The 25,679-nt window shown below is 39.7% G+C and overlaps 1 long non-coding RNA gene across 1 annotated transcript; it reads left to right on the forward strand.

The window, feature by feature from the left end:
- The first annotated feature begins 868 nt into the window (after nucleotides 1–868).
- LOC141577272 (uncharacterized) lies at nucleotides 869–16,892 on the forward strand. The gene is made up of 4 exons (XR_012506174.1): nucleotides 869–2,280; nucleotides 2,778–2,968; nucleotides 14,757–14,928; nucleotides 15,106–16,892. It is a non-coding gene; the product is annotated as an uncharacterized LOC141577272 (long non-coding RNA).
- The last annotated feature ends 8,787 nt before the right edge of the window (nucleotides 16,893–25,679 follow it).

Below are 25,679 nucleotides of genomic sequence, written 5' to 3' on the forward strand. Positions count from 1 at the left end.
GTTTATATTTGGGGACATTGCTTACCATTTTAGAGCCTCAGCTTCCTCTTCTGTTCAGATTGTGCCAGTAATGCTAATATTTCATAACGAAGTTGTGAAGTGGTAAAGAATTCATGTAGGGCACGTAGGGTGCTCCCTGACACACAGTAGCTGCTCAATTCATAGCTATACTTATTACCTGTTTCTTCATCTTTAAAACTGGTAATAACCCCACTACAATAAGGTTATTGTAAGGACAAGATGGCAGGTGACATACGGGTGCTATGAGAACACAGGGGAGAGTAACTCCCTGGAGGAGGAGGCTTCCTAGAGCAATGATGTCTCATCTGAAAGGTGAAGACTGTCTAGCATTAGCCAGGTGAGAAGGGTGGATGAAATATGTCTTAAATGAAGTGACTAACCTTGAATAACATTTTCTTTATGATTTTATCATATCTGTAATACCATCCCTTGTAATATATGCTCAGATCAAAAATTACATTTTATTCAGCATTGAACCTTCCCAGCATACCCCAGTCCTTCTAAGACCAGCAGTAACAGAAGGCTTCACACATATTAGGTAAGTCAGTAAACATTTGTTTAATCCTATGTGGTATGTCCATATATTATTGTTTTCCCCACTTTAGAGACAGAGGAACACATCTTCTGAGAGGGTAATCGTTCAACCAACCTGTGTCATCAATAAGTCAGAGTGCAGAGGAGACCCAGAATAGATGTCTCCTGGTATATTCTATGGCAATTTCTGCTAGTTATTCCAAAATATCTTTCTTTTTCTTTTAAATTTAATTTCATTTTTTTTCTCCTTTTTAATTTTTAAAAAATCTATGTTACTTTTCTTTTGAGGGCACACTTAGTCAGAACAAAATTAAGGGATTACTGATAATAACCCATAACAATAAAAGAAAAAACAGGTAAATTGGACTGCATCAAAATGAAAAACTTTAGTGCTACAAATGATACTATCAAGAAAATGAAAAAGAAACAAACAGAATGGGATAAAATATTTGCAAGTCATGTATCTGATAAGTGACGATTATTTAGAGTATATAAAGAATTTCCAGAAATTAATAAGAAGACAAATTATTCAATTTAAGAATATGTTTTAAAAATCCTATTTAAAAGGATTTAAATAGCCATGCAAAGAAGTTGTGTAACTTGCCAAGAAGCACATGAAAAATGCTCAATTCATTATCCATTAGGGAAAAATAAATGAAAGCCACAATGAGCCACCAGTCCACATCCACTAGGTTGGCTACAATCAAAAACAAAAAAGAAAAAAGTTGGAAGGAAGGAAGGAAGGAAAGTAAGAAGAAAATAAGAAAATAATGAGAGTTGGAAAGAGGGGGAAATTAAAACCCTCATATATTGTTATTGGAAATGTGCAATTATGCATCCACTTTGGGAAATAATTCAGGAGTTGTTCAGAAAGTTAAAGATAGGGTTCTCATGTTTAACTTCGCTATGACTCAGCAATTTCATTTCTAGATACATACCCAAGAGAAATGAAAACATTTATCCACATAAAAATATGTACGTAAATGTTCCTAAGCAGCATCATTACTAATAGCCAAAAGGTGGAAATAACTCAATATCCATCTACTGATGAAAATATGATATGTCTATACCACAGACTATTACTCAGCAATAAGAAAGAATGAATTACTAATACATGCTACCACAGGGATAGACCTTGAAAAACATATTAAGTGAAAGAAGGCAATCACCAGAGATCACATGTTGTGTGATTCAATTTTATGAAAGTCCAGAACATTTAACTCTCTAGTGCCAGAGTGTAGACTGGAGTGCCTTGAGCTAGTAGGGAGGGGTGGAGTATGGAGAGTGACTCCTAATTAGCAAAGGAATTTTGGGAGTGATGACAATGTTTTAAACTTAGATTGTGGTGATGAATACTCAACTCTCTCAATATTTTAAAACCATTTAATTTGGTGATATGTGAATTACAGATCAATTAAAATGTTTTTGAAACCAAAACTGTACAGGGAGGGGCTCATGGACCTTTGTCAAAAGATGGTGGAAACTCCAAAACTCAGTGTACTCCTGAGGTCCTTTGGAAACATTATTGATGTTTTAAGAAATTTATGTATGCATGAATTCAAAACATCCTGATGTATAAATAAAACTACTTTTTTTTTATTTAAGTGAAACTGGATCGAGTAAATTTAAAATGAAATTTAAGTGATATGATACCATTGCAGAGTTGCTTGACTTTCTACATTTATCATGTTCAATTTTTATAGCATCTTCTGAATTGCTCTTCAGGTATGTAAAGTTGTGGTTCTATTTTGCTGGACAATATTTAAGTATTAAGGAATCCTACCCGGCAATTACAGTCATAGATGGATATCCTATTTTTCTAACTCACAGTAATGGATACACCTCCATTAACATAATAAGATTGTTTTGTAACATTTTAATGCACCAGCTGGACACAGAAAACAATTCTGATGTCTTATCCACTGTCCTTTAAGGCCTGGTCTAGAAACTTGTTTTTTTTCCTTACCATTTGAATAATATCTTGAGAATTCCATTAAAAACAAAAAACTTAGTCAATTTTCTTTACAAAGATAATCCCATTTTGTCAACTAAAACATCTAGTCTGAGGTCATACTCAAAGTTCTAGACTCATGCCTAGTTAGTACTCCTTCCTCTCACAGCTCACTGCTGCCTTGTGCCTGGACACCTGGGGGAGGGAAAGGGTGGGCAGATACATCCCCCTCTTCAGCCTCTTCACTAACTATGGTTTCTAATCCCTCCAGATCAGGGTGAGGACTGTGGATCAGAGACCTGGAGGGAGAATTTGAAATCACTCAGCCAAGAGGGCATGAAGGGACTGAAATCCTGTTCCCCAACCCCGTGCCTTGGCCTGGGCTATGTCCATCAGGAAGAAGAGACATCCCTCGAATCTGCAGATGACTTCTCTCGCTTCACAATCCTTTTTGCCCATGGGGTAGGGTTGCATCTATTCAGAACAGTACTATTTACTCTTCTTTTTAAACTAGGAAATTTTCAACATTCTTAAGATAGAACTCCTGTATACCATCACTCACCTTAAACAAGGACCAAATCTTGGGGTATGTGTTTTCATTTCATACAAAGGAATTATTTTACAGGCTACCAGAAGCCTTGAATGCAAGGTGTGTATAAACTTGCTTAAATGACTGTCTCCTTGACACAGTGCCTCCCCGTTACGTAACCCCTCTCTCCACAATCCTCACCACTTGCCTAAATAGCCCTGTCCTGACTGCCCTGGTGTACTCCATCCATCCTTTGAAAACCCATCACACTCAGTATCAGTTCATTGGGAACTTTTCTAACGAGAATCTATGTTCTTCCCATGTTTTCTCTTCCTTCTTTCTTCTTCCCTCCCTTCTATCCTCATCCCTTCCTTCCTCCCTTGTTTGCTCTCTTCCTCCTCTTCTCCCCTTGCTCTTTATGTCCAACCTAACTTTTATTTCCATCTAATATATGTACTTAGTTTCAAAACTCAAGTGATATCAGTTTCTACTAAAAACCTAGAATTTCGTAGTCCAACATCAGTGCCAGCATACATACTTCTCTTTCTCCCATCTTTCCACGATAGTTACATGACACTTTTTAAAATTAACATTGGATGTTCGCATTGTCATGTTTAGTTTAAATTTTGGTTCACATTAAGACTTGTAGTTATATACAAGTATAGAAAGTAGTTACATGTCCTTACTTGTGTTAACTTTGTTTTTCCTGGATTTAAAAATTGCCTCATTTATTTGCTTGAATCTGTCGTTAATATGCCATAATCTGTCTGATTGAACTCTAAACTCCTATGAATGTAGCTGGGCATACTGGTTTTATAGTTTTCTTGCTAACACCCCTCCTGGAAACCTCTGTTTTCCTGCTGTGATCTGGAACGATCACTCTGCTAGCCTCAGCACAGTTATTTTCCTGGGACTTTCCTTTATCTTCATCTTGGGAATTCCCTTAGCTTCTCTCTCACGTTGGATTCCAGCTCCCAAATAATTTGTCTTCCTTTATCTGTGCCCTTGACTTGGAGTACATATACCAGGATCCTCCCAGGAAAGTGCGTTTTTCTGGGGTCTGTGGGGGGGAGGAAGGATGGATAATGATTTTGAAATTTTGTTGTCAGAAAATGTCTTTATTCTATCTGCATACATGATTGATAATTTGTTTGGTATGGAATTCTATGGCGTGCATCATTTTCCCTTAAAATTGTGAAGATTTTGCTCCATTGATTTCTAGCTTCCAGGGTGGCTACTGGGAAGGCTAAGATCATTTTGATGCTGATACTTCTCTGCAAGCTTTGAAAAAACCCTCTTTTGTCTTGGGATTTCCTGATCAGGGCCCTTTTCATTAATTACATTGTAAATACACGAATTCTTTAGAATTTGTGCTCTGAATGTTTATCAAGTGTTCACTCTATGCAGGGACTATCTTAGAATTCATGAGTGGGGTTCTATGAAATTTACTTTTATTATTTCCCATCTTTCACTTTTTATTTGCTCAATTTCTGGAACCCATATTATCTGTCAATTGATATCCTGACTTGATTCCTCGATTTTCTTACCTTTTCTCTCCTATTTTCAATTTCTTTTTTTGTTTATTCTCTTGTTTGAAAGATGTCTTAAATCATCTTCTTTTCTTGTCTAAAAAAATGCAGTTTCTTCTCTTAACTACCTGATCATATTAATTAAAATTTTAGAGATTTTTTTCCTTCAGTCTTCTTGCTTCCTCTAAGTCTTTTTCTTTCTATTTTTTTTCCTGTTTGGGATTCTATATTTAGTTATAGCAGCTTTTCTTAGATCACTGGCTACCACTCCATTTCAGAGCGAGGTCCTAAGGAGCTGCGAGTAGGCTATGGAAGACCAGAATTATGGATTGGAAGTGTTTTCTCTCAGGTCAGTAAACTCCGCTAAAACTTGTCCTCCATTCTCCTGCCAAGTAGGATATAAGTCTGGCAGCTGCAGTCTGGGACCCCTGGGAGAAGGGAGAAGAAGGTGGGGCCCAGGCATCTCACCACTGATAATGCAGAGGATCACTTGATGCCTTCAATTCCAGTGCTGGCCTCCCTTATATGGTCAGTGTGTCTGGTGTCCACCAGCTCAGTGCGTCACCTTAACAGGACTCTTGACGATAGACTCACTTCTTCCCGAGTCAGGAGGGGCAGCTGATCAGCTCCGTGAATGAGAAAAGGCCTCTGGGGACCTGACTATTCCCTACAACTTTTCAATTGACCCATGTGGGGTTTGCCTCCTTCCCACCTCCTCCGTCTAAGTTGCCTGGTGCCTCTGGGCCCCTGAGCCTCCTGGGTTGCTTCTGTGGTCACTCTTGGCTTCTCTCCATCAGGCCTGTAAATTCCCAGGAAGGCCAGATCTCTGAGTTACCCCTTGCCTGTGACTCATCTGCTGTCTTTGTCTGCTCCTCCTCTCTTCGTTCTTTCATTTGGGAGCTTTTGTGTTCATAAGCGTATGTGTTCAACCTGCCACATTTAATTAAAGTCTGTTTCATTTTTTTTTTAGCCACTTCAAAGTATTTTCTCTGCCCATCACTTTATTCTTCCCAGTCTCCAATCACACCAAAGCAGCATCTGTGGTCTGCTACCGGTCTGTGAAGTGGATAGGAAAGTTACGACAAGGCTGGTTTTCAAGATGGTGAGGAGTGAGGGAGACACCGGTAAAGGTGGCCTGACCTCAGGGACCCTCACCTGGGCTCAGCCTGCGCTGTGGGTACGAATCACACTCAGGGGATACTGGCCTGGGCTGAGGATGGGCAGCTGCTGGTCAGTAACAGTGACTCTGGGTTTTGGGTTGCTCCAGCCTTTCTGGAGAGGAGAAGGCAGGCCTTGCAGGGATCACCTGGACTTGGTCACGGAGCTTCTCAGAAACTCTAAGCAAATTCACAGTCCGGCATGGTTACTAGCCCTCAGTTTCAGCACCAGTAGAAATGCAGTCAAGACATCTAGAAAAGCAAAAGATTAAGAATGGTCTCCAGGGTGTGTCGGCTGCATTCATGTCACAGCTCCGGGGTCTGCTAGCTGTGGGGCCCCCAGAAAACAAGTCTAAGTCTGAGCTGCTTTTTTCTCAATTGTCAAATAGGATCCTTAGGCATGTCTTTCTCCCAGGGCTGTTGTAGAGATTAAATCTGTTACTCTACATAAAAGGCTTAAAATAGTTTCAAGTACTTAGTGATGACTCAATAAAAAAATGGTGTGTGGAGGGCCACTCGTCCAATCATGCTTTGAGTCTGGCACATAGTAGGGGCCCAACAAGCCTTTCTGACTAGATGAGTGAAATATATCTGGAGATAATCACACCGGACTATCTCTGTCTCTGAATTTGATGGTCAGTTTCTCTGCTGGGCAACAGAACTTTCAAAGAACTATTTTCATGGTTGCTGTTAGTTGGAATAATTAGCCATATAGGCCTGCACCTGAAGAGACATATACTTTCAAGCCTCTTCCAAAACACCACCAGACAGACAAATCATGACTGATTAACCAAGAACTATGCCTCGTTTGGTCCAGTAACAACTCTGCCCCAGGCACGTCGGCACAGTCTTCCAGGACTCTGAATGATCAGCAAGGAACCAAATGGCTGGTAATTTCTAATTTATAAACACCGCTTGACGTAGGCAGTTGGGCACCCTGCCACACGGCAATGGCCTGAAATGGCCCGACCACTTCTCAGCACACTGAAAGCAATTTCAAATGGCATAATAACTCTTTCCCACCTCTCTGCTGGAGTCCAAAGACCCCATTGGATGGAGACGCCTTTGAGTGGCCTCAGGACAAGGGATTCAGGTTACAGCTTTGTGGGGTTTCTAGCTGAACAATGAGTAAATTGTGATGGTTCCATCTGTCAAACTAATCAAAGTATAAAGAGGGAAATAATACAATTCAACCTTTAAGATGCGTACATTTATCTTTGGTTTCTTAAAACTAATCTCTATTTGGCAAGTTGTTGTTTTTTTGTTTTTTGTTTTTTTTTGGCAAAGGAGTCAGAAATTGGCATTCTTTGATACAAATTGAGATCTTGCCTAAAATGAGTCCCTGGGTACAAAGATGAAAACAAAGAGAAGCAACTAGTACTATCGGAGGGAGGAGGATCCCGTTTATAAACTAAGTGTTCCAATAAGACAATTAACTAACTAGCTTAAGTTAAACACAATTTTTATTGTTAACAACAAGGAAAACTTTCCTTTTGCTGGTAGCATGAGAAGACTATACGTGAGAAAAGGAAAGAACTGAGATCATTCCTGATGGTAAAAGAAATGCTCTTTGGTTGCTGTGACCCCTAGAAGCATCTCAGCAATTTCATTCTGTTCTCAGGGGCTCACCTCCCGGATCCTGCTTTGTGATCCTGCTGGGATGCTCCACTACCTGTCAGATGCCTTCTTTCTGGCTACCCCAAAGTCATTTCTCACCTACTGTCATCATCCATTTATGTAGCAGCTACACACAAGTCCCACTTCAGGGCAGCCGTTCTCCCTCTGTGACCTGAGCCCACATTGCCACACTCAGATGAGCCATCCTTGGACCCTGCCCGAGTCTCATGCTGTGGCCATACCATACTGCTTGTGATTTCTCCACATCTGGGTTTTGGAGCGTGGGTAGAAATGATTACCCTTCCTACAGGAGAACTTTACCTCCTCTTCTTTCTTCTCCATTACCTTAGACCAAGCCAAATAAGACACACCATCCAGGTCCCATGGCCTCTCCTTGCTTCTCTGGTGAATGAATTATTGGGTATTCGGGGCACCTGCAACCTTGTCTGGGTCTGGAAGGGCACTGAATGAAAGGCAGACACCCAGACATTTCTTAGCAACTCTGAATGCCATTAGACTGGTGTCCTTCCTCCAGCAAGGTGCCCTCGATCAAGAACTTATTATTTGTCTAGACAAGATCCTGATCTGTTTAATGAATCTAGTCTTACAAGAACCTCAGGTCTAAACAAAAACACCTCCCCAGAACCAACTCTAAAAAATAGGCACTCAAGAACCCAAGTCAGGTTTCTGGGCCATGTTTTGTCTGGCCAGATGATATGACACCGGACTATGTACTGGTGGAATCTACCTGAAGATTAGAGATATGCAGTGATGTGTGGGATCCAGTGTTGATTATCATTGACTTGCTCTCCACTTTTCTACATTTATGGTAGAAACAACCTCTTTGGGGAAAGAAAGGATTTGCCTGGATCTAGTCACACCTGCAACTGTAATGCCGCATCTGGCATTTAAAATCTGGGGTAACATTTACTGTGGTCCTGGTTTACCCTACATAAATAGACACCAAGATCTCTGACTTTGAAGGAAGAAGGAAATTCCTTCCCAGCATTGATGTCTTGGGGAAACAACACTGACCAAAGTTAATCACCTAACTCAAAAAAGACTTCCAATGGTCAAGACCTCTTTTGGCCACCTAGACTGCCACCTCTTGGAAGAGTTAACATGGACCTAGAAACTCAGGTTTCAAGGGATCAGGTCAATTCTGTGATGTATTTCACTTCTCCATCCGGTAAATTAAAAGCAGTCAACCCAGAAAAATATCATGTCTATCAAGGTGGACTGTCTAGGACAACAGGATTACTCCAATTCCAGAAATTTTCCATCCTTACAACTTCAAACTCTACTAAATGAAATGACTCAGTAAAAACAACTGACCATTAGGTTCTATCTCCCGCGCTTTAAATGAAACTGATCCATCCACTCATCGTGGTTCAGGGATCATAGACTCCAACTATGACCGTCAGGCTCGTCATAGATACTTGCCTGTCCCCCTCAGGCTTTCCTGCTTGACCTGTTATGTTCAGCTCTTTCATGTTCTCTACTCTCCATTCCTAAAATCTGGCTTTAAGGGCCCTTGCTATTTTAGCATCCTATTGGAACCTCTTTAGTGTTTTATTTTTTTTTAACCTTAAGCTCCTGCTAAATTCTTGGAACTTCAGCAGGGATGTTTCTCTACAAGTTTTGGCTTCACAGGGCACCAACTTTCACTCCCACCTGCCATTACTGCCAGGTCAGCTCCTTTTCCTTCTTAGAAGAGGATATTTATACATTGACTGCCTAAAGACACATTACAATATAAAATATCTTAATTTTTAAACTTTTTGCCCAACCTGTATCCCCCATCTCCCTACCCAAGCACATAATGCTATAAGCTAACCTTATTTCATTTTTGGAGACTTCATTTAGATGTCCTATGTAGTCTCTTATCCATACATCCACAGTCACGTCCTCATGCTATCGACCCTGAGTTAAGCCACCCATTAATACACACAAACACATTCACGAAAAATACCACTCTGTCTTTCATCCTTAATTCCTGCTTTCAACTCTATGTCTTTGCCATACCTTGTTGATATGATTCTTGGCCACCATTTTCCCCTGGGTTCAGTTAATTAAGTCACTTTTTCCAATTTCTGCCATTTTCTCTCAACTGACTACCCAGCCATCTTTACACAGCACTGAAGTCTGAAACAATCCTAGCAGCTGACACTGAAAATGCAGTGTTTTCTCTAGAGGACGGAACCAAGACAAATAAGACAAAGTTACAGTGGGAGAAATGGTATGTTAATATAAGGGAATCTAGCTACTTGGGGTATCTTGCAATGAAGCTGCTGCCACCGATGTGATGAACTCAACACCAGTAAGTAAATTTAAGTTGAGGAGGAATGACTAACATGATAAAAGACTCTCTGGAAAGAGATATGCTGGAGAGCACCAAAGAATCTCCCTCGAATACCGTATAAGACCAAGACATTAAATGCATTTAAATATTTAAGCATAACCAAAGATTAAACTCAGTTTGTCTGAAGCACCAAAGGTTGAGAGTAAACATACCCAAGTGAGGTGAGAGGACAGACCTCCCACAAAGGACCTGCGAAGGGACTGAAACTGATTCACCAGCACAGGGCATCACCAGAGCCAGCTGGGAAAGGGAATTGTTGAAGAAGAAGGGGTGTTCAGAGTGCTCTGCTCCCACCTTCTCAAGCCAAGTCTGAGCTTTGAGTGGAGAGCTTCATTTGCGTCCCTTCTGGAGTCAGAGCGAGAGGTGGGAAGAAGGAATGGGGCCAGATAAAAACTTGAGAAATTTAAAGACCATGAGAGTGACTAAAGCTGCCCACTGGATGGCAGAGCAAGGAGTGTCCTGGGAGGGAATTGGGACTTTCCTCAACAGGTTCAGTTTCTCCAAGGGGCAAATGGAGCTGGCCTTGGGCCACTCTGAAAGAATTTGCACCTAAGAGGGCTGCTTAAAGAGCAAAGGGACCCTAAAAAAGAGACTCTGTGATGAAGTGCTGGAATTCCAGGGACTGAGGGAGGGAATGGGAAGCTGGCAACTGGACGAAGCATCCGAGTATCCATTAATCCTCAGTCAACGAATGCACTCTACCATCTTGGAGGCCCTCTGTGTGCTTTGAGGATACATGCAATAGATTGCCTGGAGTGATGGGATCTTTGGGGAGTATCATTGGAGCATTATATGAGGATCACACTTTGAAGAGCCCTGAATGCTCCCTTAAATCTTACTGAGGTCTTCTCTTTCACGTCCTTTCCTTTATCCGTATACTCAGCCTTTTCCCTTCCAAATTCTTTTGTTTATTTGTTCATATGTAATGAAGTCATATTTAATCTTGTCTTCAGTGTTCCATGCTAGTATTACTTTGCCTCTTAAAATCACACCTGCTTCTTGCTATCATTATCAGTTTTATCAGATTCCTTATCCCATCTCGTATCCATCAAGCCCCAACTTCCTAACTGATGTTTTCCTCATTTTCTTAGAATTACATCTTGTTATATCATCAAATCATTTCACTTGAGCCTTTGCAAACTCAACTCAAAATTCAGTTCTTCTACGATGCCTATAAGACTTCTGCAGAATCATGGACATTCTCCTTCAGGAAAAATTCCAAATTAAAATTACTAAAATTTGTTTCCATCCTAAAAAGTTTCACTGTGATCCGCCTCACTCCCAACTTCTATTTTATTCTTATTACAGCCTGGGGTCTTCTTTGAAACAGGACTGTGTTTTGAAGGAGATGTATAGTATACCCAAGCAAATGTTTCACTACTTAAAATTGCTAATGATAACAGTAACTAATTAGATTAAATGCTTTTGGCAACTTTCTAGCTCTGAAAGTGTTTGCTAACAATAACTATTGATGTTACTAATCGATGATCATGAAAAGAATGAACAACTTCTATATCTGTAAAACCCTATTTTTCAAAACCCATTACCATGGTCTCTTGGGACTACTTTGCATATTTTCATTTGTTTCCTTGATGCTAAATCCTGGAACTGCTCTTGCGGGACACATACAAGGAAAGTGCCTCTGGTCTCTGAAGTCTTTCCTGATTCATCAAAATTGATTAGAGTAGAAGAGTGAGTATCTTGATGAAGGTCCCTAATATTTTGCTGCATTTGTTTGTTTTTATTAAAATAACTCCTATTTAAAATACTTATATTTTATACAGTACTATCTGTTTCCTTTATTTTACGTAATGGCCCTCCTTAAGTGTATTTTTAAAATAAGTATATAGAGAAGGGTTTTATTTTTGCCTTTCGGTTTTGATGGTTGAGGGTAGGTATGTGTATGTATGTGTGTTTGTATGTGTATGTACTTTAAGAATTTCTTTGGGTTTATTCAGCTTATTTTTTGTTTGTGTGACTTAAAAATCAATAGTCACGTTCTTGCTTCATGTTAAAGGGTTCAGACAAAATGCAAAAGCAAGAAATTGCACCTGGTACTTGAAAGTTGCTGTTCCTGACAGCACTTCGTCTTTTTTCATGTCCGTATTGGCTTTTCTCCCAGCCCATCCATTGCTTAATGTAAGTGTTATAAATTGCTCTAAAGTGCCATAAAGCATAATAAACATAAATCAATATTTCTTGGTTAAAAACTTAGAAATGCTGATCCAGCCCAGGTTGGTTATAGATGTCCTGAACCCATCATGTCCCTTGGTTATTTTCTTTTCCAGAAGCCATTTCTGGGCTCAAGAATGCCTCTCTTTGTGTTTTTCTCTCTGACCTTAGTCACACGGATACTTGCAGTGACACATCAGGACAGATCGTGGGGAAGATATCATCCAACAGTTTTAGAAAAGCCCCATTCTTTTTCCTTTTGGCCTCTGATCCTGGCGACTTTGGAACAGTGGCCTGACATTCTCAGACAAAGTTAGACCTCAAGCCGGCAATATGTCAAGCTCGTCTGAGGCAAATTCCAGTTTGTCATAGAAAAAAAAAAAGAATGTTAATTTTCTTCTGAGAGTCAATGAATTAAGCAAAAGCCCACTTCTTTCCTTCTGGCTTGCAAATGTAGCTTCTGATCTAAATGGAACACCTGCAGGCAGCTTAATGACAAAACCGTCCCATTTGAATTTCTGCTATCTTTGGAATTTTTTTAATATGATTATATGCTGCACCCTTGGATATAAAACCACATCCCTCTCTGGAAATGACAGCTTGCCCTCACAGCCAACTGATGCTACTCACGTGGCATTGCCGTTATTTATCCCCATCTCAAAGGGAATGATTGAATGGCTTTGTGGTCTCTCCCAAGAAACTGTGGAGCTATAGAGTATGAAATCTGCAAGCTCAGGTGATCATCTTTCTTGAGCAGATTTTCACAGGCAGCTCTTTGGAAATTGCATGAAAAGGTTGGTAGGACATTAGACAAAGTGGTTTTATTAGACTTATTGACTCACAGCTCACTTTTCATACTAATTGTGATCCAGTGCACTTACAGGGCAGACTGCCTTCTCCTCCGAACCTCATCCCCTCCAGGCAAAAGCAATGCTCTTTCTACTCACTCTCAGGATATCTGAGAGCAGGTATGTGTATCATAGGAATGAGTAGAGGGAGACTCAGATGAACCTTCCACTTGCCCCAGCCTGAGAAACTGCTATTAGCTTTTTACTCCTTTGGATTCTGGAAACTGTTAGGTCAGTAGAAAAAGAAATAAAAATGACTTCTAAATATATAAAAAGATGCCAAACTGTTCTCATAATAAGAGTAGTATAAATTTTAAAAATACTCAGATACCATATTTTTACTAATGAGATTGGCAAAACCAAAATTTAACACATTTTTTCTTGGTGAATCTTTGAACAAACAGGCATCCTTATGGCATTGTTGGTGGGTACAAATACTAGTGGAGAAGAATTAGGAATAGCTATCAAACTTGTAATGCAATTACCCTCTGATTTCAGCAATCCTAATCTTGGGAACTGATCCTATGGTAAAAACTGCACATGGGGGTGAAAAAATATATAAGGTTATATGTTGAAAAACTTTGACTATGAAAAGTTCAAAGCAATTCATTACTAAAGGACTGGTTAAATTAACTATGGTATATTCACACAATGGAATAGTATACAGCAGTATAAAAGAATGGGGCAGCTCTTTTATACTGAAATGGATAAATGAAGACAGAACTACATACACACACACACACACACACACACATATATACGGAAAGGGGGGATAAGAGTTCATCTCTATTCTTGCTTGGTATTTGCATAAAGATATACTGAAAGGATACTTAAGAAATTAATAACAGTGGTTACATGTGGAAAGGAACAAGGTGCATGGGACCAGGGAAAGGAGTAAGAATTATTAGTGTTTACTGCTTTTATTTTTGAACCATGTGAATTTGTAATCTACTATTTTTTTAAAAAAATTAGAGGCAGTATATTTACATATTTATGTATTTACTTTGTAAATCATTTTTATTGTGGTGAAATATATACAACTTAAAATTTACCATTTTCACTGTTTTTATGCATGTAATTCAGTGACTTTAATTAGATTCACAATGTTGTGAAACCCTCACTATTGTGAACTCCCAAAACTTATTTTATCACCCCAAACAGAAACTCTACCAATTAAGTAGTAACTTTTCATTCTCCTCTTCCCCTACCTCTAGTTACCTCAAATCCACTTTGTCTCTGAATTTGCCTACTCTAGACATTTCATATCAGTGGAATCATATGACATTTGTCTTTTGTGTCCAGTTTATTTCACTTGGCATGATGTCTTCAAGGTTTACACATATTGTACCATGCATCAGAACTTTATTTCTTTTTATGGCTGAATAATACTCCATTATATGTATAAAACACATTTTTTATCCATTTGCTTGTTAATGGGCACTAAGGTTGTTTCTTCCTTTTGGCAATTATGAATAATGCCATAATGAACATTAGGATACACATATGTTTGAGTCCCTATTTTTAATCCTTTTAGCTTATACACCTAGAAGTGATCACTTGGTAATTCTGTGTTTAGCTTTTCAAAGAGCTGCCGAACTGTTTTCCATAGTGACTGCACCTTTTACATTCTCACCAGCAATATACAAGGGTTCCAGTTTCTCTGCATTGTGGCTAACATTTGTTATTTTCCATTATTCTGATGGTAGTCTTCATAGTGGTTATGAAATTGCTATTTGACATGCTCAAAGATTTTACATTAATGGGAAGATTGTTTCATAAATGTCTTTAATTAAACTATAATATCTGTGAATAAACACCACCTAAACCTGTTATTAAATCAAAAAGCCAGTTAACAGCTTGAAGACTTCAGGTTGTTGAGGGCCTGGGACTGGACAGGTCCTATCTATTGAGTGTACATAAAAGCTACTCTCAATCATGGTTATTAATATAAAGTGTTTACCAAATGTTAACTGCTTTATGTCATTATTCTTGCCCCTTATTCTTGTAAGAAAGATATTTTAATCCCTTTTTTATAGATGAGGAAGCTGAAGATCTTCTAGGATAGAGAACATAGCCAAGTCAGACTTCCGGGAATGGAAATGTCTGGATTCAAATCAACAACTACTTGACCCCCAGTCCTGTGCACTTCCCACCATAACAAGACTTTAGAGGGAGGGAGGCCACCAAAAAGGGACAGAAGACCATCAGGTAGCATTTTACCTACTTTCAATGTTGCACAAGTTGGCTTTGTCATGTAAACATTTTTCTTGCCCAAGATTTGTTCCATTAAGTTCAAGTCTTTTTCTTTCTTTTTCTGATATGAGACTGTGGCATCTGCTGTAACTTGCACCATTTTTTTTTTTTTTGAACTCTTGGACCTACAAGACACTTTGCCAGAGAACACAGGTCTTCCTGTTAGATTGGCACCTGAGCTTCTATCTCTGGGACATGCAAGAGCCCCAGGCTTCAGACCACAATTTCAAAACAGCCAAATGGCAGTTTCTCTACAGAAAGGAGTGAGGCACAATGAAGAAGAGATATGTCAACTTTCAAGCAAGTCTGAACTGGGGCCTGGCAGAAGAAGATAGGTGAGCACACCCAATGGCCAACTCATTCTATTCATGTACTGACAGGTAGAATGAACCATCAACCCCTTCCATGGATCTCATGCACTGCTTTGGGCACAGTGTCTTCATCTGTGAGCAGCTGCTGCCAAATGCTACTTGGAGATGACCTATGTACCCAACCCTTCCCAAAGAGAGTCTGCGATAGAGCCAACCAGTCCATGTGTGGGTGGGGCCATTAGCAAGACCTGGGCAAACATCAGCACACAGAGAAATGTCAAGTCCTGGGAAATTCATGATCATGCCAACTAAGCTAAGTCCTTTTTCCATACAAACACAAGGCAAACTTAACCACTTCATCTCAACACACAAATAAGCATCTTCATTGCACTTTTAGTGAAGTACATTACAATAGAAGCATTTCACCTGGAGAAGAGTGTGTCAAAACAAGATATTACTTCAAACTGGATTTGTAATCCTTGAATGGTGATATGAAAATAATCTTGGAAAAAATTTTGGCCCAGTTTATAAGAAAATCTTTTGTGTATATATGAAAACTACTTATTCAGAAAAAAAAAAACGAATTTTGACTATACTGGGTATGCTGTAGATTCAGGCTCAAAGGGAAGGCAAAAGAACCTTCTGAAAGTCTGAAAGATCTGAAGATCTGAAAGATTCAGAAAGATCTGAAGCTTCTTGGAAAGATCTGGAAGACATACGTCCCCCCTGCTTCTCCCCTCATGCTACTTTAGTGACTGTCCACTAAACCTAGGGTACACAATAAGACCCTATCCTTACCTTTTTCCCCTTAAGTTTAATTGTTTTAAAATAGTTTTAAATAATAACATTAAAATGTGAATTTATTTTCATTGTAAACTTTAAGTAAAAGTGAAATCCCCTTAACTATCCTCAATTTCATTCCACATGGGCATTTGCTTTTCTTTTTTTCTTTTTTCCACATGGACATTTTCTATAATCAAGTTAGCAATACCATTTCAGGTCTTTTACAAACTTTTACATTGACATAAGTACACCATGGCCCAGCTCTTTAATTAAACACCTATTCAAAAATACTTTTTGAGCATTTATTATTTAGAAGGTTTTGTTTTAGGCACAGAGAATGTGAAAAGATTAAGTCATAATATAGTGAACACTTAATTTATGCTAGGATTTGTGCTGAGGAATTTACCTTTAATTTTGGATTTAATTGGCACAACACCCCTGAAAAGATGTACTACTATTTGCTTTACAGGTCAGAAAACTGACATTCAGAGAGGGTAGGTAATTTACCCAAGGTCACAGAAGGTAGATAGAGCTCAGAGTCAAACAGAGGACTGGATGTGGAGATCCCATCGCTTAATGACACAGATGACAATGTAATGCAGTAATAGTCAGCATTTCTCCAGGGTTCACGACACCCTTCCTAGGACTCTCCATAGTTTGGCTCATTTAATTTTCACAACAATATGAATATGTATTGTTATCACCCCCCCATGTTACAGACGAGGATACTGAGGTGCAAAGAGTTTAATTAACTTACCTAGATTATGGAGGTAATGTGTGCCAGAGCTGGGGCTAGAGTCTGGTTGCATTGCTTCGTCTCTTAACTCCCACGTCTCTTGACTGCCCATCCCAAGATGATGTGCATTTTTGCATACTCATAATTAAAAACTATACAACTCTTAATTATGTTTGCTGAGAGTTTTGAATGACATTGAAAAATGCTTAGTTATAATGTAAATAAAATCATAGAATTCAGAATCACATATATGGTGTGATTTTAATTATTTCAAATATATGGCAAAAAAATTTAGTAAGAAATTAATTTAGGTAAAAGATTAATTTTTTGAATTCCACATTCTTTAATGTATAAAAATATGAGTAGAATTAAAAGTAAATTAAAGATTTTCACATTAGTTTACACCATGATCTAATTCTTCATATTAACTTTACTATTCAAACAAGGGAAAGTAGGTGGCAATTTAGGAACTGGGAAAGAGACGGGGTTCCTCAAGGCATACCTTTGTTCCTCCTGCTTATGGGTGTTTTTCTTTTCCTTGCCATTTAGAGAAGGTCACCAAGTCCCTGTGTTCTCTTTAACTCAACTGAAATTTAGTGGGAGGGAGGGCCAAAAGCGAAAGTTGCCAGACATTCAGTAGATCCCACAACCACCTCCACCCAGCCTCCTAGAGGCGAGGTTATGCCAGGTTACGGGAATGGTGGCCAGGAGGCAAACGTTTTCTGAAGGAGGCTAAGTGGAAACAGGAGACTTGGCCAGAAGTATAGGAAGCTTTTCCCATCACTGGGAAGTAGGTGGGATTTTTTTCCAGGTTCCTTAGTTAGAGGAGACCTGTCTCCATTTCCATGGTGACACTCAGTCCAGTAGTAACATGACTTGGAGGGATAATACAAACGTGTAGTGAAGGACTGGGGAAAACAGAGATGGTCAGGGCTGAGTAGTCAAAACCATATCAAAGATCCCTATGCCTGGCTTTAAAAAGTTAGATAACTGTAGTGACCAGTGCGGAATGAAGATGAAAAAATCCCTTTCCAGAATGGTCTTGAGACTGTGAAAGATCACATAAAACTTTTTTGGAAGATATCACTTCACCCAACGTCCATGCAGTATAGTGGTTAATAATGATTAAGCCTTTCCTCCAACTCTGCTGGTGAGGCCTTAGATTACATTTGATTTGAAGATTAAAAGGAGTATGACATTCCAGGCAGAGAAAAGACGCAGGAAAGCCTCAACAGTTGTTCTCTTTAGGTAATAGGATTGTGGGTGATTTTTTTTTCTTTATAATTTGCTGTATTTTCAAGTTTTCTGTGATTGTCACTTGTTACTTACAGAATCATAAAACCAATTACTTTTTTTAAACTCTTATTAGTTATGTCACTTCAGTGTCCATCTGGCTTAGTCATGCCTTATTTTCATCTAGACATTTTTACACTGCAAATGTTTGTTACAAGTAGGACAGTGAGGATTTTTCTCTAGAATCTAGTCCTAGAATTTGCATTTAGATATATGTAAATGAAAGCAATTGAGGCCAACATTATTCTATATCCTACTTGAAAAGAATTTTTTTAAATGTTAAGGAAAACCAGAGGGATTTAATCAGTTTGTTCCATGCTGAACTTTAAGTCCAGGATCAGGCCCATAAATAATGACAGGGGCCAGACTAGTGCCATGAATGAAAGAAGCAACACTTTGACTAATGCTCCTGAGTGGTCATTTTGGCAACTAACTCCAACTTTGAGAAAAGGAAAATTGGGCCAAGTATACAGACCTAACAGAAAACCTGCACAGGCTGCTTGCACAAAAAGACCAGCTACTTTGCAATTTCTCCTTGAGTCAATCACTGCTTTATAGTTATAGTTACTCTCTTCAATTAGATATGAACTGATACCCAAAATAGATGGACTGTGTCAAGTTACTTTATCCCAGACTCAAGCAACTCTATTACAATCTTTTGTAGAAACTAGCACTCTTTAAAGACCATCTTGAGACAGATCTGTCTTTGGCCACACCCCCAAATGCAAAGTGGATCTTGGGCTTCAGCTCAGCACCAGGTCAAGGTCAGGCTTCCAAGGGACTTCCTGTGTCGGCCTCACATGTCTGAGGTTGTCTGAAGAATCCCAGTTGCTTGCTATCAATCCTTTCTTCCGTGTCCCACAGTCTCCCCTGTGATTTGCCTTCTGGTTTTTGCAAGAACATTTGCTTCCAGAGCACTGTTTTCCCCTGAGCCACACCACTGTGTTTCTGAGTTTATTGTCCATTTGTAAGATCGCTGAATAAATGCAAACTAGATCCTAATGCTCAGCCTTGCAGGATTTCCGTGAGCCTGCTTGCCTGTCTCCCTGACTGTGTTAGACACACCTTAGAGGCGTGCTTCGGCACCTGCTTGCTATCCAAGGCTGTGGACTGAATCATCTCTGCTAAAATATCTGCCCCTTGGTATCATCTCCTCCCACCCATCTCTCGCAGTGATGGAAGAGTCTGTCCTTTTACCATTGGTCTTTACTCTCTAACAAATCAGCTTTGTGCCTGGTCACGTTTCACTTCTCATACAACTACGTTTAATAAACCATTTGTTGAGTATCTACCTCATGCTGGGACTATTTCAGGTGACACAAAGATGAATAAACTTAGATCTTTGTCTTTAAGAAATTCATACTTTAGTGGGTATATTTGTTTCTTCAGGTAGCCTTAACAAAGTACCACAAACTTGGTAGCTTAGAGCAACGGAAATGTATTGTCTCACCGTTCTGGTGGCTATTTCTGAAATCCAGGTGTTGGCAGGGGTGACTCTTTCTATGAGCCGGAGGGAGACTGTTCCTTGCCTTTTCCCCAGCTGTTGGTAGCCTCGGGTGTCCGTTGGCTTATAGATGGTGTTCTTTCTGTGCCCACACATTATCTTCCCTCTGTACCCATCTGGGTCCAAATTCTCCCTTTTTATAAGGAAACCATCATATTGGATTAAGGACCTACCTTCCTCTAGTATGATCTCATCTTAACTTAGCTAATTGCATGTCCCAAGCCTATTTATACATAAGACAGTCTCAGAGAGTGGGGGGTTAGGATTTCAACATGTGAATTTTTTGGGGAAACATTTTAACTTGCAACAGTGGGCAAAATGCATATAAAAAGAATTAATCGGAATAAATTATGAGAAGCTAAATATTTAAGATAAACACTATGGTCTAGTGAAGCTCAGAGAAGTGTTGCATTACGACTGAGGTAGACTGGGCAGGGTTGAGTCATGGCAGAATGAAGCTGTCATTTGAACAGTAAGATAAGGATTCTCTGGCGGTGCTGTCACAGGGCAGAGAAGAATGTCCCACTGCACGTGAGCGTATCAAAGCCTCCCCCGTCTGTGGACAGCAGGCCAGAGTGACTGGGCTCCTCAGGGCACTCCTTTGACCCATCTCTGAGTCCACCGCAGAGAAAATGGTTTCTCCACAATGTACGCTGAGCATCTAATATCTGGGTGTCAGAGTCTACTGCACTTATCAGATTTATGAGATAAAATTGCTAGAGGGCGGAAGTACCAAAAAGTATGAGTAATTAAAACACTGAGCTGCAATATTATTAAAGGTATATTAAAATCAATGACATCCATTTGAAAAGATATATTTCACACCCTGTCCTCCACAGTGGGAGATGTGGCTGAGCAGAAACAGGTCAAGCAGGGAGGATTTTTAATGAAGGTCCTTGTGGAAAAGGCTGCCGGAGACAAAATGAGTTAAAATCTTTATTGTGTCTTGACAGCCCACATGAATCTATGATGATGATAAATGTTCTCATTTAGAACTTTTTCTTTTCCTGAGACGTTTTCCACGCTATCTCCAATTTGCTTTGAATTTCTCAAAAGACATATGTTCTCAAAAGAAAGTCTTTGCTTGCTTTTCATTAAGTAAGATCTTATCAGGATGTTTGCATGTGACATCACGTTTGAACTATTAATCTTATGACAGGATATTAAAAAGGGGGGAGGGGAATTCCTTAACAGGTTGAGGGCCATTACACTTGAGAAACAGCCCTCCACACCCAACAACAAGCACCAGCCCAGGAACTGCAGCTGGAATGATTAATAAGCACTTTCCTGAAGCTAACACTTCAGGTAAGAAGGTTGCTCCTTAGAAGGGTGCCCAGTGGACAGTGGAAGCTATGATGGCTTATGAGCTTACAATGAAGCTTACAGTCCTGCTGGATCATGGACCTGCAGGACCCTGGCAGGGCACCAGGGGATGGTTGTTAATTCTCACTGACATTAAGGCTTCTCCAGTACTGAGACACAACCAGTGGGGCAACATGCAGATCTAGGGTGAAAGGAAGGATGGTAATTCCCAATCGCTACTATAACAACTCTATAAATTACAAAAACACATTCACACTTGTCCATACACACACAAATACACACGCAGACAACACTCAAACAGACCACACAGAAACTGGCTTAAGATGAGGCTTTCACAGTAAGGGAAGTCTAGACTCGCTGGGTCATAAGACTGTAATAAGGACTTTGATATTTATCCTAAGAGCAATGGAAAATCTTTGATGGATATTAAGCAAGAAAATACATCATCATATTTGCATTTTTCAAAGGCTATTTTGGCTGCAGGGTAGGCATAGAGACAGAGCTATGGATAAGCACAGTGGACTACCTTGGCTGGGGCAGGCCTAGTGCAGGTAAGAAAAGTGTATAAAGCCCAGCGATATTTTGCATGTTAAATCAAAGGACTTGATGGTGGCTTGAATACTAGGAATGGGAAAGAAGATGATGTTAGAAGACTTCCAGTTTTTTGGGCATACAACCATGGAGGTTTTGGGCATATCCTCCCATGGAGGATATTGAACTTATGGAGACAAAAAGGATTGGGGATACTATGGACATGAGGTCATGAATTGGATTTGGAACATGTTGGGTTTACAAAGACTATAAAATATTTCAGTAGGAATGTTACATTGGGTATGCCCATGCCTTCATGTAGCCTGGCGTCTGATGGACTCAATACGGTCAAGCTACCTCTTATTTGTTTTGCTAAATCAATCTTTAAGTTTCTTTTTTCCTAATTGCAAACATTTTTGTAATTGGAAAGAATAAGAAATCTTAGAATCGTGTCACACTTATAAACTAAATGCACACAAAATGACCCAAGAAATGCTCTTTTTTTTCTTTTTTTTTTTTGGCCAGGAAAAATGTTGTCATTTGAAGGAGCAGATATCATACAGGGGTCGAGGATCAACCAGAGCAGCAAAAAAATGTGGCAAGGTCTGGTCAACATTGGTTAGGTTGTCAGAGAAATGGGGTTTATTATTTGCAGGGAATTATATAGGTTCTTGCCATATGTTAAGCAGCTTTTTCTATTCTTCTCCGGACTATATCCAATTGGTGCCTCAGTTTAGGGGAATACAGAGCGTGGCTACACAGTACAGGTCAGCCATATGTTGGGGCAAAGCCTGCATTCAGACCACTCACTGAGGCAGAGATCTGTCTGCTCCACGTTTCCTGTCCCTCCAACTAGTTTGAGACATCTCAGAATTTTCCTTAATATTATTCTGAGCCAGTCTTTGAAGCAAATGTCAAGTATTTTATCTCCTTTTCCCTAAAAGCGAGAATGGGTTGCTAGGGGATAAACCCAAGTCAGTCATAAAGCATTTCCAAGGGGAGGACATATGGAATGAAAATGATAATTCTTGTCTTGTTTAACAAGCTCTCGTGGCAGCTCCTGGGGGCAGTAAAATTTATACTCCTACCAGAACAGCCCCTGAATATGGCATCAGCCTGGGATAGGGGTGGCCATGGAAAACCGAGACTAGAGCAGTTGTCAGCTCCCCTTTATATGACTGAATAGTTTGTCTCTGCTCCGCCTGGGAGGTTTATATCTCATGGGGTGGAAGAGGGTGTAAACAGATCAGAAATTTTTTTACGGAATCCTTTCTCAGAAAAAGGATGACTGTTGAGTGTGGACTGAGTAGAGTGGAATCGAGTTTGAATTTTACATAATCTAAAGCTGAAGACTGGGGATGGATTTGCACTCTTTGGGCTGCCATGGGCTGAGGGACAGCTAGACTGGGAGAGAGATCCCAGATGGATTTGGGGGGATGAAGTGGTGGAGGCCATCCTATGGCCTCTAAGTACACCAAAGTCCGCAGTAACACTGGGTTCATTCAAATGCTTATTCTTTATGAGTCTCAATCTTCTCATCAGTAAAATGGAAACAATGAAGACTTGCCTTACAAGGTTCTTGTGAAGATTAAATGAATGAAGGACACAGTGCATTAGACCTGCACTTGTCACCTGCCAGGAGCTCTATCCACAGCAGGTTATTATTGAAATAAAGACTAAAGTATTCTTGTTAAGAAATCGTTACAGAACATAATTTTTATCAGTTATTGTATATAAGATTCTCATATAAAATGCATTTTCTATCTAAAATGAAAAAATTACACTTCTGCATTTTGTCATGAGATATAATAATTCATGTTAGTAGAAGAATAAATTCTCTTTCACCTACAAAAACGGATGGGAATGCAGGCCATGCTTAAGAATTTGTGATGATGTTGAAAGTGATATCATAATTATAAGACCTTATGGGGAGGGTATAGCTCAGAGGTTGAACATGTGCTTAGCATCCACAAAGTCTTGGGTTCAATCCCCAGTACCTCCATTAAAAATAAAAAATAAATAAATAAATAAACCTAATAACCCCCCCACTGCAAAAAAGACCTTAAATATTGCTTTTGTTTAACAAAAGACATCACTGGTCATTTCTGATGGGGTTAAGAGAAGTCCCAGAGAAGTTCTTAAAGGAAGAAGAGTGAGGACAAGAAAACTGAACTGCTCTGCAAAATAAAGGAAGAGGAATTTTTACGTTAGCCCTGGGTCTGTAGTTACATAGGAGAATCATGGTAAAACAATGTGTTCCATGTTTGAGGCTGAAGGATGGGATGAAAAGAACAGTGACAGGAGAGGAATTAAAAAAAAAAAAAAAAACGGAGGGAGAGGTAATTAGGCAAAAGGTAAGCTTTCTGCAAATCTTTGCAAATACAGGCAGAGAATGATGACTCTCTCAAGTTAGGTGTGATCAGGAAACTCTACCTATCTGTCTGTCTATCTATTTATCTGTCTATGTTTCTATCTACCTACCTACCTATCCATCTATCCATGAGTAACCCGCTCCTAGAGCTATGCAAGAAGACTCTAAGTTGTCCCACAAGACTGAAGGACCCCAAGTAGAGCACACTTGGGTGACATTTTGTCTACTCTTCTGCTCTTGTTCCAGGGTTGTTGTCAGTGTTTGCACATCTAGCACATGTACATTGAGACCCACTGAGTATCCAGAGCTGAAACTATGACTCTGTAAATATTTCTAAACCACATGCCTTGAAACAAAGTTTGAATTATGCTGATGCAATTGAGGCTTTCTCTGAAATATTCTAGAAATGTTCCCCTTAGAGATATGAGGGCATAACCTAAGTCAAAATTTTGACATGAATATATCCTCTTAGGGCAAGACAGACTACTCCGAGGGAGCAGCAGCATGGATGGTCTTGGGTGATGGCTTTGCTTGCAGTATCCTCTACCTACATCAAACCAAAAATATAAAGCTCTTCATAAAAACTCATTATTTTTACTGTCCGTGTGGGGAAGCTCCCAGCGCTGGTCTGGCCTAAGTGAGCTCTGAACCAATTTACAACCTATTGAGGTCCACCTTGTCATATTGCAGATGTTGGCACTGGAACTGGCGTGTTCCTCTTTGCTGCAGGAATTTTGCTAACGAGTTCAGGAACTTTCTTATCTTGGCCCTCTGATGGCTAAAGTTGAGAATGATCCTGACGGAACCTCCCCATTTCTGCCATGTCTATACTGAACTTCATTGTTGATTTTTTATTCTTCCTTTTGATGAGAAATTAAAGATGAATTTCCTGTCTATATGAGAAATTGCTATTTTATTTTCTATGGTTACCATCGCTCCTAGTAAAACAACCCTGATTTTTATAGATGGGCACATTGCCACCCATCCAAAGATATATTTTCCTTGCAGCCAAGTAAGGGCAAGTGACTGAGTTCTTGCCAACAAGATGTAAGCTGAAGTGTAGTATGGCACTTTTGGAAAGCCTCTTTTAAAAAGGAGGGGCACCGTCTCCTACTTTATCTTGGTAGATGTCAGAAGTCTGGGGATTATTTTATGTGTTGACCAGAAAGTTTTAGTGATCTACCTCCTCCCCTTAGCTAACTCACATTCTACGTTCCAGCTTTTGCAAAACAACATTCCAGGAATTAATTTTAATATATTTAGTGGCCCTTTACTTGAAATGATTAAAAAAAAAAACCACTCAATTCAAACTGGCTTAAGAGAAAAGGGGAATTTATTGATGAAGCAATCCAAGGATAACATTGACTTCAGGTAGGACTTGTTTGCAAATGTGGCCAGGTTCCATCTATTGGTCTTCTGATTCTGTTCCTTTCTCAGATTCCATATGGTGGCCACCAGTTGCCTCAAACCCATACCAGAATAATATCTTTGAGGTCTTGCTCCTCTGAGGCAAATGGAAATAATTTTGCTAAAAGAAATGGGAAGAAATTCTAGGTAGACTTCCCCCCGCCACACACACACACACACACACACACACACACACACACACACACACACAAAACTCACCATACAAATCCATTTAACATGTGGGTGGAAAATTGAGGCTCACTGGTGTTTCCTCACAGTCTGCATTTGGGAAGAGCCTATAAGCCTGGATTCCTTGTATGAGGTACTGAGTCATAGAAAACATGTAGTTTAACCCAAATCTCACCAGCCCAGCGGAGAGAGCAGTGCTGTAAAACTATTGTGTAAATAATTTGTCTTTTTGGCTTGGTTCCTGTGAGTCCTTTTTGT

The sequence above is a fragment of the Camelus bactrianus genome, chromosome 1, assembly GCF_048773025.1.
Source record: "Camelus bactrianus isolate YW-2024 breed Bactrian camel chromosome 1, ASM4877302v1, whole genome shotgun sequence".
Lineage (NCBI taxonomy): Eukaryota > Metazoa > Chordata > Mammalia > Artiodactyla > Camelidae > Camelus > Camelus bactrianus.